The 18583-nt window shown below is 36.3% G+C and overlaps 1 long non-coding RNA gene across 1 annotated transcript; it reads left to right on the top strand.

The window, feature by feature from the left end:
* The first annotated feature begins 766 nt into the window (after window positions 1-766).
* Window positions 767-7241, top strand: LOC135593278 (uncharacterized). The gene is made up of 4 exons (XR_010479486.1): window positions 767-935; window positions 1275-1348; window positions 6391-6732; window positions 6810-7241. It is a non-coding gene; the product is annotated as an uncharacterized LOC135593278 (long non-coding RNA).
* Window positions 7242-18583: the final 11342 nt, after the last annotated feature.

Below are 18583 nucleotides of genomic sequence, written 5' to 3'. Positions count from 1 at the left end.
CGTCGGATCCGGGTGGGGTTGCAGCCGCTGCCGTTCTCTTGCACAATTCTTTCATTCCAAACAAGGTTCGAATAACGGGCACGAATTGAGACATTGAGAATCCAAAACCGACCCGATTTTGACGGTCAAAATCGGGTCCGGGTTCACAATAAAGCATTAAGCACCGCTTTATAGAGTATAGTTGTATTCGAAGGTGGAAAAGTATTGCCAAAAAATTTATGATTTTTCTATGGTTAAAATCAAAATTTTAAAAGGGTATTAATGCCTTTCAACTATGGTTATCGAAAAAAATTTTATTTATCTCAAATTAAAATAAATATATATCCATGACTAAAAATAGTTAATATTAACTAATTAAGATAAAACGTATTGTCCGTCAACCACAATGATAATTAGCGAATGATAATTGTCCGTCAACCACAATGATAATTAGCGAATGGCAGCAATATATCTTGTAATAAATATATATATTCAACTAGAATCCTAAGGGATCAATATAATAAACTCATGACTAAATATAGTAAATGTAACTAATTGAGTTGAAAATAATTTAAATCTAATATTCATATAACCAAAATGAGATTGTAAATGTTACTAATGTCTTTTAAATAACAGTTAGTGAAATGATAATTAGCTAAAGAAGATTAACCACAATGACTTGTTTATTTTGGTGGGGGATATATATATATATATATATAAAATTTTGCCCCTAAATTTATTTCTAGGAAAATCCGGACCCCAAACTTTCTCCCTGTAGGTGCGATTTAATGATCCCCTCAACTCCGTGCGTCGCCACCAACAGCGAAATAGGAGCGGGCGAGGAAGACGAGATCGAGAGAAGGAGCTTCGCTCGTCCCACCCAGTTGTCCCGCTCGTCGAAAACCCCTACCTTTGCTCCTCAGGCGATCGATCCCGTCGTTGGGCCCTGCCCCCAGGTTTGCCTCCACTCCTTTCTCCTACCCCGTTCCTATTGCGACGCATTGATATGCTCTTGTTTCTTTTGCTATGGAGCTCGTCTCGATTTCTGTTTAATTGCTCAGGGTTGTATTTGTTCTGCGTGGATTCTCGGTTCTATTTGGATTACGCCTTTTCTTCTATGTTTCTCGTGAGGTTCATCGTGGCGGATCCTCTTGGGAAATCTCAATTAGGGTTTGGATTGTGGGGGCGTGGGGCTTTAATTTGATTAATTATGTTGATTTGGATTGTTGATTGCTCGAATTTGGATGGTGAATCACGGGAAGTGCCATTGTGTAACATTTATTTATGTTTTGTAGATAGAGTTTTTGGTCCTTCGGCAGCTACTCAAGTGCTCGGCCTATTGTCAGAGCTGGAATGGAGGGCATAAATGGTATATAAACTTGGTGTTGTTTTTCATTGTTTAGCTGTAAGTTGTTGTCAACTTGTTGTCAAAGCTTTGGGAATTAGAGATGCATTAAAGAGAGTTTGCAATTTTATTATAAGCAGTGATTAAAAAGGCGCGAGGTGCAAGGTAAAAAAATGTCCGAGGTGCTAGACGCTCGACCGAAGCGAGACACTAAAATATAAGAATATATAATATAATTATTTAAATAAAAATATATTATTTATCTTAAAATTTAATAATAATTTTAAATAAATAAAAATTAATAGTATTAAAATTAAAATAATATATTATTAATCTAATAAATAAAAATACTGTTACTAGTATACAGTTAGTAGTATACTGTTAATATATTGTTAACAATATACTATTGAAGTAAGAAGAGTGTGAGTAAGAGGAAGACTGAGGCTACTGACTGAGAGCAACGGCAGCGGTAGCAGCAAGAAACGGCAGTGGCAGCGACAGCGGTAGCGGCAAGCGATGGCAACGGGAGCGGCGACGGTGGCAACGACAGCTGTAGCAATGAGTAGCGGGAGTAGGAGCGGCGAGCGGCGATAATGGCAGCGGCAGTAGTAGTAGTGAGCAGAGGTAGCGGGAGCCGCGACAGTGGCACCGGGAGCAGGAGCGGCGAGCGACGATAGTGGCAACGATAGCAGTAGCAATAACAGCGAGCAGTGGCAGCGGCAGCGGTAGCAGCGAGCAGCGGGGAGCGAGAGCGGGAGCGGTGAGCGACTACAGTGGCAGCGGCAGCGAGAGCAACGAACGACGATAGTGGCAGCGACAGCGGGAGTGGAAGCGGCGAGCGGGGTTAGGGTTGGGAAGTCGTGAGAGGAAGGCTGATATCGGTGCTTTAGTTGGTTCGATTGGACCAACTAAAGCACCGGAGATTGAACCAGACCTAAAACGCTGGTTCGGTCGCCGAAGCGCCCGACGCCTGGGCTCGGGCGAGCGCCCAGGCGACGCACTTCTGGCCTCCCCTTGCTTAGGAAGATGAACTTGACTTCGATATTTTCTGTTTCTATATCACTTTATTTCAATGCATGGCAACACTGATATATCTAAGCTTGCATGCTGCTTTACTTCACTAAGAGGTATACTAGAAACTTGTTATGGACTGCTAACAATCTTGACATGTTTATGTTTTATCAATGAAATCAACCATAAAATTGCTTTTATTTTCATATACAACAGTTCTTAACTCTGAAAATAAAAAGTATGTAATGTCAGCAGTAGGTTGACATAAAGGAAAACTTGCATATACCTCCATAGTCTAATAACAAGAAATAATGTGTGAAGAATAGAGTTTCAGTTTCCTCACCTTCTTAACCATTTGCATTTGCAAACATGGGATAATAGTGATGGACTATTCAACTCTACTATGCAACTCTAACAATTGTGACTTGTCTGTATATATTGTGCAATTGTGACTTCACGCAAGATGCACAAGATGACACAGAAGAGAGTTCAAGAATGAAGATATAAAGATATCTTGATGTATTTTTTTTCGAGATGATGTGGAATTTATAATTGTCTCACTTTGATATTGATTTTTGGATAAAATAAATATTGTAATGTGAAGTTTCAAATATCAATAATTTTATCTTGAATTTATTAAAAAGTTTTGGTATGATTTTGAAATTATTAAAAATTGATAGGTAATTAATAAAATTATTATTGACAGGATAGTGACACTCAAATAATCTATCACTAATTTTTTTTATATTTTAGTGACAGGTCAAGCCATCACTAAATTATTATTATATTTTTCATTTAATTAGTAAGAGTTAATTATATTGTCACTAAAATTGTTAGTCAATTCTTTTAGTGACAGAAGTGTTCATAACCAATTGTTGTCCCAGAAATATTAATTTATCAATTTATTTATTTTTAGTGATAGAATTTAATGTTTTGGTTACAAATATAAACTATCACTAAAAACTATAATTTAATGACAAATGTGTCTTTTTTTGTTACTAAAACTTTTAGCCACGAGATCTATGCTGACGGAAGCTAGTGATGGCTCATTTTGCACTAATTCTTTTAGTGACAACTTTTGTTCATGGTTAATAACTATTTTTCTTATAGTGTAGGGGGCATGTGACCACTATGTGTGCCAATATCTCGAGGAGCAGAGGAAACCAATGGCCTCGATTGCTTCCTCGACATGGCACCACCCCACCCCCCTATTCTGATCGATTTCGATCAGCGTTGGCTTGGCTGTGCCGATGACCAATCGGGCAACGCTTCTCAACTTTAATCCATGGACCAATGAGGTCCAGCTCTAAGTGAGAAGACCCAACCTCCCTTAGGGCAATAGAGCCATCTAAATCGGAAGGGAGTTGCTCCACACCCTTTTGGGGGTCGGCCTTGTGAGAAGAGTCCAGAAAAACAAGGGAGGAAGTCAAAGAAGTCATCAAAACTAGAGGGCAAATCCACTTTATGACCCACACAACTATACTTGAAACACACCAAAGGTAACTTTTCATATGAAACAGTTTGGAAAATTCCTTTCTTTAGGTGACCCAGCCAGACACCCTGCTTATGGGGTTTTGAAAGATCGATTTCTATACTAACCTTACATATCGACCCCTTTCAAACGAGAAAGAACATTCATCATTCTTTAGGGGATGACCTAGGAAAGAACCAAGATTAATAACACATTCTTTGTTCCAGTACTCGGTACTCCAAAGGAAGACTGACGAACTACACCTAGATAGGGACAGATGAGATCCTCTCCGTGAGAGGCTGGAAATTAGCTTTCTTGGGCATCAGATACAAAACCTCCCCTCGAATGGTCCATGGTCCCTCGGTGAGGATGCAAACAACCTCCACTTTAGAAAAAAACTGAAAGCAAGAAAAAACCTTTAGCCAAATTGATCACTTGGGACACCAAAGAACATTTCCATAAGTGAGAAACCACATATTTCAGGAAATCCAAAGTCGAAGTCGGAGGAAACGATTAATCAAACTAGATATTCAAGATTTTTGCCATTCATGAGGAGTTTTTTCCTCAAATTTGATGAAATCCTTAGAAGCATCATAGATCCGGTTAAACAAAGAAGAAGATAGCAGTGAACTTGCATCTGGCCCATATGAAGGACCAACTAACATCAATGCCTAAGAGATGCTCTTTCCAGTGAAAGGGCCATCCAATTGGCTCTTCTTGGAAGGCGGAGGGGCATTGGAAGGATCCCGACGGAGTGGCCCATTTTTCTTGGTACTTGCCAAAGGAGAAAACCTTAGGGGTCTGGCTTGGCATCACTCCAGGAACCCTAACTGAAGGGATCGACACCACAGAAGAAGATGATGAAACCCTAGGGAGGGGAACAACAATGGATGCAAGGAGAGAGCCAAGTAGGGGATGTGAAGCCAGTAGGGGGGGGGGGGGGGTGGCGGAGGGTGTGGTTGGGTCGCATCGAAGGTGGAATTAAGGAGGGAGAAGGCAATGGGGTTGTCCTTATCGCCTTAGAAACCCAGAGCTTCTCTCTCTAAGGAAAGAAGAGAGTTCCCTACTCTCTCACAAATTTATTTAATGCATTACAATCGACCATATCATGTTCAGAACTTCATGGTTAGCCCCCAATTCCCTTCTCGCACTTCTCTAGTTCGAAAACCCTAAAGAAGATGCAGTACAAGATTCTTTTCCGCCATCAATCTGGTCCTCATGATTAATCTAGGACTGTGTTTTTGCTGCTTATCGATCCGATTGATGTGATTCTCCCGATAAGCTCTAACTCTGATGTCTGCCCTCCCTCCGCAAGCGGACAACTTCTAGATCACCCTTGTTCTTTCCCTCAGTGAGCTTTTTTTTTCCTCATAAATTTGGTACTTTTGGTCATATTTTTATATGAAAAAGGTTTTCTTTGTCGAATTGGTGGCACCTGCTATTTCTATTCTTCTGTTTCTCTTTGGAACGATTTGATTTATTTGTAGGCCATGCTTAGATCATCACAAGAGGATGAAGGTAAAAAGTTTGCTATGAGGTTTGTTACCAATACTAGATATTTGCAAAGTTTTTAGCATTGTTGTGAGGTAATGCGGTTATATCTAGACTTATGTGATGGTATATTTAATTTTGAAGTGTTCAATATTGGTTGGCATGTAGGGCGAGCAACAACAAATTACTTTCACAGTGGAGGAATAGAAAGAGAAAAGTGAAAGATAATAACTAAAAATAATAAGCAAATGTATAACTATCCAATTGGCTCAAAGATAACACTCCTAGGATGGAAGCCTTGCACCTCCGCATGCCTCACAAGGTGGGAAAGGAAAAAAACTTGATTCATGGATCCTTTTTTTATTCATACGTTACAATGTTATAGCCCATTTTTATATGCTCAAGTATAAGAATAAAAAGAAAATTACAGAAATTTAAAAAATTACAATCGCATCAAATCAAATATATGATATCTTCTTCTTCATTTCTGATTTGATTTGAGAAATAGTCTTCCTCTCTTCATGATATTTTTGATTGATAATCTTTCATCTTTGTAGAGATGAATCTTTAAGATATTCAATCAAGATTTGGAATTTTCAATAATATGATTTCTTTTTTGTTGTGTTTTTTCTTTCTTTTTCTCCTCGTTGAGTAGATATTTTCATGTTATTACATATGTAAAATATCTCTAAACAAATTAAATTTATTTTATTAATAAATTAATTTAATTGCTCATGCATCATATTGTTTTACTGTTTCTTTTTCATTTCTGCTATCGAGCCAGCATGCACATGTGGAGATTTTGCATTCGAATGAATTGTTCCTTTAAAGTCAGAGACGATTGAATTTGATTGGCCTAGATGCATGCATAGCAATTCATGTGCAGAGTATAGTTTCATCAAAACTAAAATTTTAATTTCATTCTTCCTCAAATTAGTGACTATATTATGGATATATTAGATGACATTTTGGTCTCTTTGGTGTTTATGTAGCATTTACATGATGCCTTTTGTGGAAGTTGTATGATATACTGCCATGGTTGTTTTGACCAAATACAAAGTTTAATATGCTAATGAGTTAGTTTTAGTTCCAGAGCATGCTTCTGATGATTCTTGGTGTGATGATGGGCTTCTGAATGAAATCTCAGATGCTGACTTAAACAGAGAACAGAAGAGGCGTTATGATCAATTTTATACAGTATCCTTGCAATCTATAAATGATATGCATATCCTTTGTCCAAAACTCTTCATAGTAAAACTTTTAGGGCTTTAAACTTGAGGATGTATCATATGGAACCCTTGACAAAAGTTTATATGGGTTATCGAGATGGTATATCTGCAGGAAAGGAAGCTTCTGCCCAAGAGGGCTTCAACATTGGGTTTAAGCAATCTGCAAGCAGTGGTTACAAATGGGGAATTGTTAGAGGCATCACAAGGTGAAAAGTGATAGTATTTACTGATCTCTTTCTGCAGAAGAATTTTGGTATCTTATTTTTCCTACATTATTTCGTAGTGCATTTGTAAACCTCCCAGATCAATTCAAAGAAAAGTTAGTTAAGAAGCTTGAAGACAGATGCACGTTTCAAAGTCTTTACAAGCCCGTTCAAGAGATTTCCACGGACGATGCTCTGAGAATGTATCACTTTCAACTACAACAAGAAAATAAACAATCTCATCAAAGATCAAAAGCGACAGTATCATCGGCAATCGAAGATTTTGACTGCAATAAGTTAGACTTCTTTTTCAAGGAGCTTATGTTACTTGTAAGTGAGTCTTCTGAAATCAAAGCAAGTGTTGATGTTGTAAAAGGAGAGGAAGAAGAATGACCTTGATGTTGAAGTACTTGGAGGGATCGTTCAAATTCACTTACGTCTGAATTTTCTGGACAGATTGTAATTTTTTGATGGCCTCAGATTGCAATGAAAAGAACTGAACCATTGCTCCATTGCAGCATAATATATTTTGAGATTTTGCTTCAGAAAAATAGGTTCCAAATTTCAGAGTATTGACTATTCTTCCACTGGAACTGTGCCGTCATTTTTGGGAACGTTGAAAGCACTCATGGTTTGATAATAATCTCCTTCCGAAATGCAATACTTTTTCATTGTGTTCGATGTTGAGCATGGCCTTTCTTTTTCCTCCTAGTTTTGCACACTGTAAATATAAGCATAAGATGCTTCTCCAACAATAACGATAGAATCTGATGAGAGGTTAATCAAGTAGCACTATATTGAAATGAATGAGATACTATTTTCAAACTAATACAAACAACTCTTACACTTTTTTCTTTCCTTTTTTTCTGAATAAATTTCTACTTTCAGAATGCATTTAGTTCAGCTTTAAATTAACATCGTATTTCATTAATTAGATTTTTTTTGACACTAAGTTAAAGTCATATGGTTGAGTTTTTCTGATCTTTCTTATGCATTTAGCAAGTCAATTCAATAGCCATAAATTTTTGATTTGCCAAATAAATCAGCAATTACCAACTTAACTCTCTTTGACCTTTAATTAATTGTAATCTTAGATGTCTAAGCATATTACAACTATGTCATGCTCCACAATATAGTATTTGTATAAATAATAAATTATAAAATATAAGTCTCATTAAATGTATTCATGTGTATAATTCTAGATTAATTATATATTATTTTTATAATTAATTATTATTTTTGAATGTGTCGGAGAATATTAAATCATATTGTCTTAGCATCTAGTAAAATCAGAGTCAGAATATCCAATGATCTTCAAATGGTCTGATCTCCCATATGATCTTTTGTTCTCTTTAAATATCTCATGACTCTTTTAGCTACGTTCCAATGATTCATTCCATGATTGCTTAAGTATATATCTAACACTCCAACAATGTACACTATATCTTGACGCGTACAAACCTGTGCATACATTAGACTCCCTAAAGCTAATGTATAGGAAATCTTCTGCATTTCTTAAGTTTCCAGATTTTTTTTAAGCTAATGTATAGGAAATCTTCTGCATTTCTTAAGTTTCCAGATTTTTTTTAAGGCACTGATTGAGACTGAACTTGTCTCCCTTTGTGATAGGGGTGTCTCCTGGTTTACAATCCTATATGCTAAACCTTTTGAGTACTTTATCGATATAGCTCCTTTGTGATAATCCTAGAATACCTCACGATCTATCTCGGTGTATCTGGATTCCTAATACAAAAGGGGCATCACCAAGATCTTTCATCTCAAAATTTCTGGATAAAAATCTCTTGGTTTCGTGCAATATGTCTATATCATTAGTGGCAAGCAGAATGTCATCCATATAAAATATTAGTAAAATAAATTTGCTCCCACTGAATTTATGATACATGCAATCATCAACAACATTCATCTTAAAACCAAATGAGATAATTACTTGATGAAATTTGTGATACCACTAAAAGGATGTTTGTTTTGTTAGGATCGAAATCGGCACTAAGAGGGGGGGAGTGTGAATTAGTGCTTACGATAAAAATTACATCGATTCGAAAATTTCGTTCGATAAAATCATATTGGAAATATGTTTAACTCGAAAACGTTCATAAAAATGTAATGAGCAAGTAAAGCAGTTTGCAATAAAAATAAACAACAAAATATAAATACAAACTAAGTTTTATAGTGGTTCGATCATCGTGACCTGCATCCACTCCTGATTCCTCTTCACTCAAGGCCATCGGCTTTCACTATCGATCTTCTTTCAACGGACGAAGATCAACTATCCTTTTACACCCATTTTCTCCTTTTCACCGGTTTAGGAGATAACCTTTACAACCTCACCTCTCTCTTAAACTTCATATATAATACTGAGAGCTTGAGACGAGTTTTTATAATATTACTATAGCATTTTTCTTTTCTTTAACTCACAATTGATGTGTTTACTGAGTAAGGATGAGTAGGGCTTTTTTAGGCCCCAAATGAATTCAAATTTAGGGACCAAATGATCTCATCCTGGGTTTTCGGGGTACTGGCAATACCACCGCCTGCTAGTTTGAGACTAGGTGGTACCATCGCCTAACACAGTCTGGGAGATTGTATCTGAGCAATATTATCACCTAAACTGGCAGTGTCACAGCTTGGGCCAACTATAGGTCACTAATTGGGCCTTCCACTTGGCCCAAAATAACCCCAATTCAGGCCGAGTTAATCCATAATTGAGTTGGTCTAATTACATTCTAAACAATCCAATTAGAACTAAAACTACTTCGATCTAGACAAATTATTATAAGTAAGAATTCTAAGTTATCCAACATGTCATTGGTTCATCCGATGCTTCACCCGAACCTTCGGCATATCGTCCTCTCTTATGATGTATTGCCCAATCAACATGTTGATATCCGCAACACCCGATCTCCTTAGTGCAATGTCTGATCCTTTTGGCCCGATGCTCGAACTCATGGCACGAAGCCTTCTGCTGATATGTCGACCATTCCTCCGGTCCGACATCCAATCTTCTGACATGTTCCATTTTAGCCCAACTTTTGATTCCACTACTTTAATCAATTTATCTTTCCTGATTGAATATAGTCCTACGTCACTTAAATGTACATTAGATCGTAAACTCATTAATTGATTTCATCGTCAAAATCCAAGATTCAATATGTTTTATCTCATAGATAGATTTTATCAATTTACATATTATTTTCTTTAGGTTCTTTTGATACAAAGTATTCTGGTTGTACCATATAAATTATTTCATCAATATTTCCATTGAGAATTGTTATTTTGACATCCATCTAAAAGAGCTCCAAATCAAAATGTGTGGCTAAAGCCATAATTATTCTAAAAGAGTCATTCGTTAAAACCGGAGAGGTTTATTTAAAGTCAATCCCTTCTTTTTTAGTATAGCCCTTTGCCACAAGACGTGCATTATATCTCTCCACATTACCATTAGAATCCCTTTTGGTTTTAAAAATTCATTTACAACCAATAGGTTTCACTCCTTCTAGTAATGGGACAAGTTCTCAAACTTTATTGTCTTGTATGGACTTATACTCTTGATTCATTGCTTTAATCTACTTATCAGAATTGGAATCCTCTATGGCTTGACAGAAGTTGATTGGATCATCTTCCATCATATCACTACTTTTTTCTTGTTCCCAGAGAAATACCATATAATCATATGAAATGACACTCCTCCTTACCCTAATGGATCATCACAAAGGTGCTAGCTCTTGTGGCATATGTTCTTATGGATGTTGAGTTTGATCCTCATGAATAATTTTCTTATACTATATGAGAGTTGAAATAACTATATCCTTTTGAGGTATTGAATTTACCACATCAGTGGCAACTATATAAATTGGATTAAATTGAACCAATTCTTCCTCAAACGTAAAGTCTTTAACCTTATTTCTCCCCCCAAACTCAATATCCTTGTAGCAATACTCGTCTCAAAAATATTTATTGATTTGGGATTATAAAATTTGTACCCCTTAGATCGTTCAGAATAACCAATAAAATAATTGCTTATTGTTTGGGGTTCCAATTTCTTTTCGTTAGGCCTGTAAAGCCTTGTCTTAGATAGACAACCTATGAAAGTGTCTTAGACTAGGCTTTCTTCCGGTCCAAAGCTCATAAGGTGTTTTTGTAGTTGCTTTAATTGGTACTCTATAAGAATGTAAGCTATAGTTTTTATTGCTTCTCTTCAGGGTGACTCTGGCAAAGTAGATTAAAAAATCATATTTCTTACTATGTCTTTAAGTATGCAGTTTCGTCTTTCAACTACACCATTCATGTTAGGTGACCTTGGCATTTTATACAGAGGGATAATTCCACACTCCTCTAAGTATAGAGCAAATGGTCCTCGACGTTATTCACTTGAGCCGTCATTTCTGTTGTAATATTCCCCTCCACGGTTAGATCTAATGCTTTTTATCCTTTTGCCGAGTTGATTTTCAACTTTAGGTTTAAATGATTTGAACACATCCAAAGACTTAAATTTTTCATGTATTAGATATAAGTATTCATATCTAGAGTAATCATCTATGAATGATATAAAGTATTATTGGTCATTCCACGAAGGTGTAGGAGATGGTCCACAAATATCTGTATGTATCAATTCTAAGACATTTGTAGCTCTATATGCACTTGATCTCTGATGTTTGATTTATTTACCTTTAATGCATTCAACACAAACATCTAAACCTAATAAGTCACTGGGATCAAGAATCCAACATATGTTTTTCAACTCTATTTCTAGATATCTGACACAAACGTTCATGCTATAATACACCCGAATTTTTAATTTTACGTTTAGCACCTCGCAATTCCACATTTAGGGGTTCATGATAGGACACTATAGTATCCAGCAAATATAGATTGTCATAAGCCATAAGTGAACCAGTTACAATCACATTTGAATTTAAAAACAAAATAAACTGATTATTTCCAAATGAACAAGAATAACTAGATTTGTTCAAATAAGAAATAAAAATTAAATTCCGTCTAAATGATGGTAAAACAAAAGTGTCTTTCAAATCCAAATAGTATTCAGTATACAATAACAATCTAAATGTACCTATAGCTTTTGCATCTACCGATTTTTCGTCTCCCATATAAATACGTCTCTCAACATCATTGGGCCTTCGGTAGCTCAAGCAACCCTACATTGAAACACTGATGTTAGTAGTTGTATCGAAGTCCAATCACAAACTGTTTCTAGGTACTGAAGTTAAATTGACTTCAGAATAAACCTTAATTTGAATTAACAAATTAAGGTTAAACCAATTTGATTAATATGATTCAAATTCAATTAGTGATTATAAAGTTGTTTAATATTAGATTGAGTAATTTGATGCATGAAGTTACTAAAGTGACCTCTCATGTGTGGCATTTCTCATGAAAATATTAAATGTAGTATGTATTTACATCCATAGAAAATTTATCATTTGACATGTGGCAATTATATACACACCAATAATGGTAAACATGTGGCAATTATAAAGTTGTACATATGAATAATAAATCAATCCAAAGATGGATTTATCATTTGACATGTCTTATTATCAGTGTTGATCATTACAATAAGACTACCACTAGCAATTAATATTGAAGTCCAAAGACAAGATATTAATGTTGCACTTAGTATCTTGAGATGGGTTATATCATTATTTGAATTTACTTAAGTTTATAGTAATATATATAAGCATAATTTGTGGTTGTCTATTGTTCTCTTGTTTAGGTTCTCTTGTAACAATATCTAATAACCTCAATTCAGTACCGGTTCTAAACGAAACCAACTTTAAGGATTGGAAGGAAAATATTCTGATCGTTTTGGGTTGCATAGATATGGACCTTGCACTAAGGGAAGACCAACCCGCTTCTCTTACGGAAAATAGTACTCATGATGAAAGGAGACTATATCAGAAGTGGGATAGGTCTAATCGCATGAGTCTCATGATTATTAAGCACGACATTCCGAAAGCATTTAGGGGTGCGGTATCCGAAGGGATTACAAAGGCCAAAGATTTCCTTGTCAAAATAGAAAAGTATTTTCTTAAAAACGATAAGGTAGAAACAAGCATTCTGCTTCAAAGCCTAATTTCCATCAGGTAAAACAGCAAAGGAAATATAAGAGAGTACATCATGGAGATGTCTAATTTTACTTCAAAGTTTAAAACATTAAAATTTGGCTTATCAGAGGACTTACTTGTCCATTTGGTTTTGAACTCATTTCATATTGTGTGCAAAAAAAGAAAAGTTGTAGCAAGAAAAGACTGAAAGTGCCAACTTGGCCAGCACCTCTAAGGACAAGGGCAACAAAAAAAAATACAAATATGGAAAGAATGAGACCGATAAAGGTTCAGTACAGAAGAAACAAAATAAGGATGATACTTATTTCTTCTACAAGAAATCTAGGCATTTGAAGGACTATGCCAAATATCACTTTAGCATGCTAAAAAATGTACGTTCCTTACTTTGGTTTATTCTGAAGTTAATTTAACTTTAGTACCTAAAATCACTTGATGGTTAGACTCCGGTGCAACTACTAATATCAGTGTTTCAATGCAGGGTTGCCTGAGCTATCGAAGGCCCAATGATGCTGAGAGATGCATTTATGTGGGGAATGAAAAATCGATAGATGTGGAAGCTATAAACACATTTAGATTGTTATTGTATACTATATATTATTTGGATTTGAAAAATACTTTTGTTGCACCGTCATTTAGACAAAATTTAATTTTTGTTTCTTATTTGGACAAATCTAGTTATTCTTGTTCATTTGAAAATAATCAGTTTACTTTGTCTTTAAATTCAAATGTCAAATGTGATTGGAACATGTTCACTTATGGCTTACAATCTATATTTGTTTGATACTATAGTATCTTATCATAAATCCTGAAATATTAAATTACGAGTTACTAAATATAAAATTAAAAATTCGTTCAATTATGTTTTTTGCTTTTCTTGCCTTTTCCTCTTCACAGTATGCACAACACGTGGTATTAGAGTTCCAATTATGTTTATTTTCATGTTGCAATGCATAAACCTCCTTGTTGTAGTGCGGCTTCAAATTTATTTATTTTTTAATACCTTTGGATTTCATCCAATTAATTAAATTCATATAAATTTAATTAATTGGATAAATCAAACGATGTTAAAAAAAAATAAATTGGAAGATGCACTATGTTGAATCTAAAATTATGATCATAAAATTAATTGATAAATTGTTTGATCTAATTTATGTATTGAGATAAATGTGCAGAATTAACTACGATAGTGGTAAGGCATAAAGTAGATGATGGGCTGAAATCGAAGATTCGAACGATATACCGAGAGTTTGCTGGAAGCTCGCCAAGAGTTCGTCGAGAGTTTGTCGTGAGTTCGCTGAGAGTTTGTTGGAGTTCACTAGAAGCTTGCCGAAAAACTCGCTGAGAAGTTCACCGGAGGATCGTCGAGAGAAAACTCGACATACCGGATAGAGATTGCTTGCCTTAATCATAGTTAGTACATTAATTGAGTTAGGATTGGAATGTAATCCCACTAACTCAGTTAAAGGTCAACTGGGCCCTAAACAAGGCTAAATTGGGCTAGTTGAACAGCCCATTCAGCACCTGAAGTCACAGCCAGTTGTGGCACCACTTGGGACTCGGTCTCCTAAGTGCTATGGGTGGTGGGTACCGCCAGAGAGCTCGATCTTCGAGCTCTGTCAGGTAGTGGTACTACCCAGATTGGGCAGTGGTACCACCTAGTGTCAGTTTGTAGGTGATAGTACCGCCCAATAATGGCAATGATACCGCCAGTACCCCAAAATCCGAGGATGTGATACTTTTTTACTCCAATTCTGAAGCCATTGTGGTCTATAAATATCCCACCATTTTTGGCATGAAAGGGCACGAAAGTGTGAACATAATCTTAAATTCTTAGGGTGCTAAAAGTATTGTAAAAGTATAAAGAGTCCTCCTCCTCTCTTTCTAAGTGTTGAGATCATTCAAGAGAAGTGTGAGGCTCGTAAGGGTTATCTCCTAAACCCATGAAAAAAATAAATCATCGTAAAGAGGTTGTTGGTCTTCGCCTATTGAAGGAAGACCATTAGTAGACGCCGGTGACCTCAATGGAGGAGGAATCAGAAGTGGATGTAGGTCACAATGACTGAACCACTTTAAATTCCGATGTCTTTATTTCCCTTTTTCTTTTCATTACTATCATTACTTTCTTAGACAACTGCTAGTTCTTTCGTTCTAAAGCCAATCACTTTCCAAAATTAGTTTTTGATGAATGAAATATTTTATAAACCAATGATTTTCTCCGCTGCACTAATTCACCCCCTCTCTTAGTGTCGCTCTTGATCCGTACTTCTGTAAAAATAATGATTTAGAAAAACCTCGTTCAATAAAGCGCATATCGAAAACATACTTAACTTAAAAACATTCGTAGAATGTAATAATCAATAAAATCAATAAGCAATAAAGGTAAATAGCAAAAGAAAAAAGCACATCGGATTTATAGTGGTTCGGTTGTTGTGACCTGCTATCACGGACTTAGCTGGTTTTGCCTAAGTTGTGTGGTACCCTTATGTGTCCATTCGCAAAGGTCAACTTCTCCGAAACCTCCTATGATCCCTTAGAACCTATGTAAGAGAAAACGAGTTAGAGAAAGCGCCTCACTTGGGATATTCAAGCAATCATTTCAAGAAATACTTCATAAACAATGCAAATTATAAAAATACTTCATAAGCTCTGAACAATCACACAACAAAGGATCTAAAATGGTCCACTACAAACCAAAATTTCTCATAAGTATCCGCATGACACAACCTTTATTTATAAGCCTAAAATGATCACCAAACCCAACTAAATTAGGGTTGTTAAACCTTCGACCGTCCCTCTACATGCTGTACAAAGCATGAACAAATCAAAAGACGTGGACATACATGAGCATTACAGTAAACACCATGTTTACAGTTTTGTCCGTGACATTCTCCCCTACTTATTCCTTTGACGTCCTTGTCGAAGCCTTTGCCGACACTACAACTTCTTGTCTTTGCTGAGTTTTCAATCTTCTACTCTAGCTGTAATGTGCCTCTTAGCTCCTAGCAGTTCTCTATTGTTGTTGTTGAGTAGTCGAACTTTTGATCTGTCATGCTGCTTCAACTCGCCAATGATTCTGACTCTAGTGTGGGGTTGGCTGAGTTGTATCAATCCCTGTTAGTTCCTATAGACTCTTTGGATGAAGAAAAAGACTATCCTTACTATGCGCTAGTCTCTCAAATGCCTCATGCTTGAACTTGGTGGATGCTTGTTGGTGCTTTAACGAGCATCACCTTGCAAACTTTTGAAGTTTTTAGGTCCTTCCTCCACAAGATTTACCGATCAACTCTTCTTTCACTTAGTTGTTACTTTCAAGTAGGTTCGTATCACTTTCACTTAGTTGTGATTCACCTTCTCAATACCATCGAACTTTTAGAATGCAAGAAGTTTTTATCCCAACTTGGAGTAAGTCTCTAATAGTTTTAGTCACCTCTGGGATAATACCGTATCTCCATCAACCCTGCTGCCCACTCCACTGAGTAGCAAAGGTACAGCACCACATACTACCTACTTCGTTCCTTTGTCGTGTATTCTTGCATGACCTGAAGTCATTCACTTTTGACTATCTTGATGAGAAGCTCGTTGACACCGGTCTTACGAAGTTCCTTGGTCTCTACCCTTCAGCCTTGTCTCTGCCTCTGCTCGCTACTACCACTGCCGCTGCCACTATCGACGCTCGCCGCTCCTACTCCCGCTACTCGCTGCTACCGCTATCGTTGCCACTATCACCGCTCCCGTTGCCATCGCTCGCCGCTACCGCTGTCGCTGCCACTGCCGCTTCTCGCTACTACCACTACCACTGCTCTCAGTCAGTAGCCTCAGTCTTCCTCTTACTCACACTCTTCTTACTTCAATAGTATACTGTTAACAATACATTAATCGTATACTACTAACTGTATACTAGTAACAACATTTTTATTTATTAGATTAATTATATATTATTTTAATTTTAATACTATTAATTTTTATTTATTTAAAATTATTATTAGATTTCAGGATAAATAATATATTTTTATTTAAATAATTATATTTATTAATTATATTATATATTTTTATATTTTAGTGTCTCATTTCGCTCGGGTGAGCGCCTAGTACCTCAGACGTTTTTGGACCTTGGCACTTTTTTGGCACCTAGTGCCTTTTCAATTGTTGCTTATAACAAAATTGCAAACTCTCTTTAATGCATCTCAACTCCCAAAGCTTTGACAACAAGTTGACAACAACTTATAGCTAAACAATGAAAAACAAGACCAAGTTTATATACCATTTATGCCCTCCATTCCAGCTCTGACAATAGGCTGAGCACTTGAGTAGCTGCGGAAGGACCAAAAACTCTATCTACAAAACATAAATAAATGTTACACAATGGCACTTCCCGTGATTCACCATCCAAATTCGAGCAATCAACAATCCAAATCAACATAATTAATCAAATTAAAGCCCCACGCTCGCACAATCCAAACCCTAATTGAGATTCCCCAAGAGGATCCGCCCCGATGAACCTCACGAGAAACATAGAAGAAAAGGTGTAATCCAAATGGAATCGAGAATCTACGCAGAACAAATACAACCCTGAGCAATTAAACGAAAATCGAGACAAGATCCATAGCAAAAGAAACAAGAGCATATCAATGCGTCGCAATAGTAACGGGGTAGGAGAAAGGAGTGGAGGCAAACCTGGGGGCAGGGCCCGACGACGGGATCGATCGCCTGAGGAGCAAAGGTAGGGGTTTTCGACGAGCGGGACAACTGGGTGGGACGAGCGAAGCTCCGTCTCTCGATCTCGTCTTCCTCGCCCGCTCCTATTTCGCTGTTGGTGGCGACGCACGGACGTGAGGGGATCATTAAATCGCAACTACAGGGAGAAAGTTTGGGGTCCGGATTTTCCTAGAAATAAATTTAGGGGCAAAATTATATATATATATATATATATATATATATATATATATATATATATATATATATATATATATATATATATATATATATATATATATATATATATATATATATATCCCCCACCAAAATAAACAAGTCATTGTGGTTAATCTTCTTTAGCTAATTATCATTTCACTAACTGTTATTTAAAAGACATTAATAACGTTTACAATCTCATTTTGGTTATATGAATATTATATTTAAATTATTTTCAACTCAATTAGTTACATTTACTATATTTAGTCATGAGTTTATTATATTCGTCCCTTAGGATTCTAGTTGAATATATATATTTATTACAAGATATATTGCTGTCATTGTGGTTAATCTTCATTCACTAATTATCATTGTGGTTGACGGACAATACGTTTTATCTTAATTAGTTAATATTAACTATTTTTAGTCATGGATATATATTTATTTTAATTTGAGATAAATATATTTTTTTCGATAACCATAGTTGAAAGGCATTAATACCCTTTAAAAAATTTGATTTTAACCATAAAAAAATCATAAATTATTTGGCAACACTTTCCCACCTTCGAATACAACTAGACTCTAAAAAGCGGTGCTTAACGCTTTATTGTGAACCCGGACGGTTTTGGATTCTCAATGTCTCAATTCGTGCCCGTTATTCGAACCTTGTTTGGAATGAAAGAATTGTGCAAGAGAACGGCGGCGGCTGCAACCCCACCCGGATCCGACGGCTCCGGAGGCCACTCCCCGAATCCGATATCAACCGCGTCACTAAGCATGAGACGCCCTCGCCATATCACCCCCGGAGGCAGGGAGAGTGAGAGAGAGAGACGGTGGAA

Source organism: Musa acuminata, chromosome BXJ1-9 (genome assembly GCF_036884655.1).
Source record: "Musa acuminata AAA Group cultivar baxijiao chromosome BXJ1-9, Cavendish_Baxijiao_AAA, whole genome shotgun sequence".
Taxonomy (NCBI): domain Eukaryota; kingdom Viridiplantae; phylum Streptophyta; class Magnoliopsida; order Zingiberales; family Musaceae; genus Musa; species Musa acuminata.
Note: the sequence above shows the minus strand (reverse complement) of the source record. Positions and strands in the feature narration are given on the sequence as shown.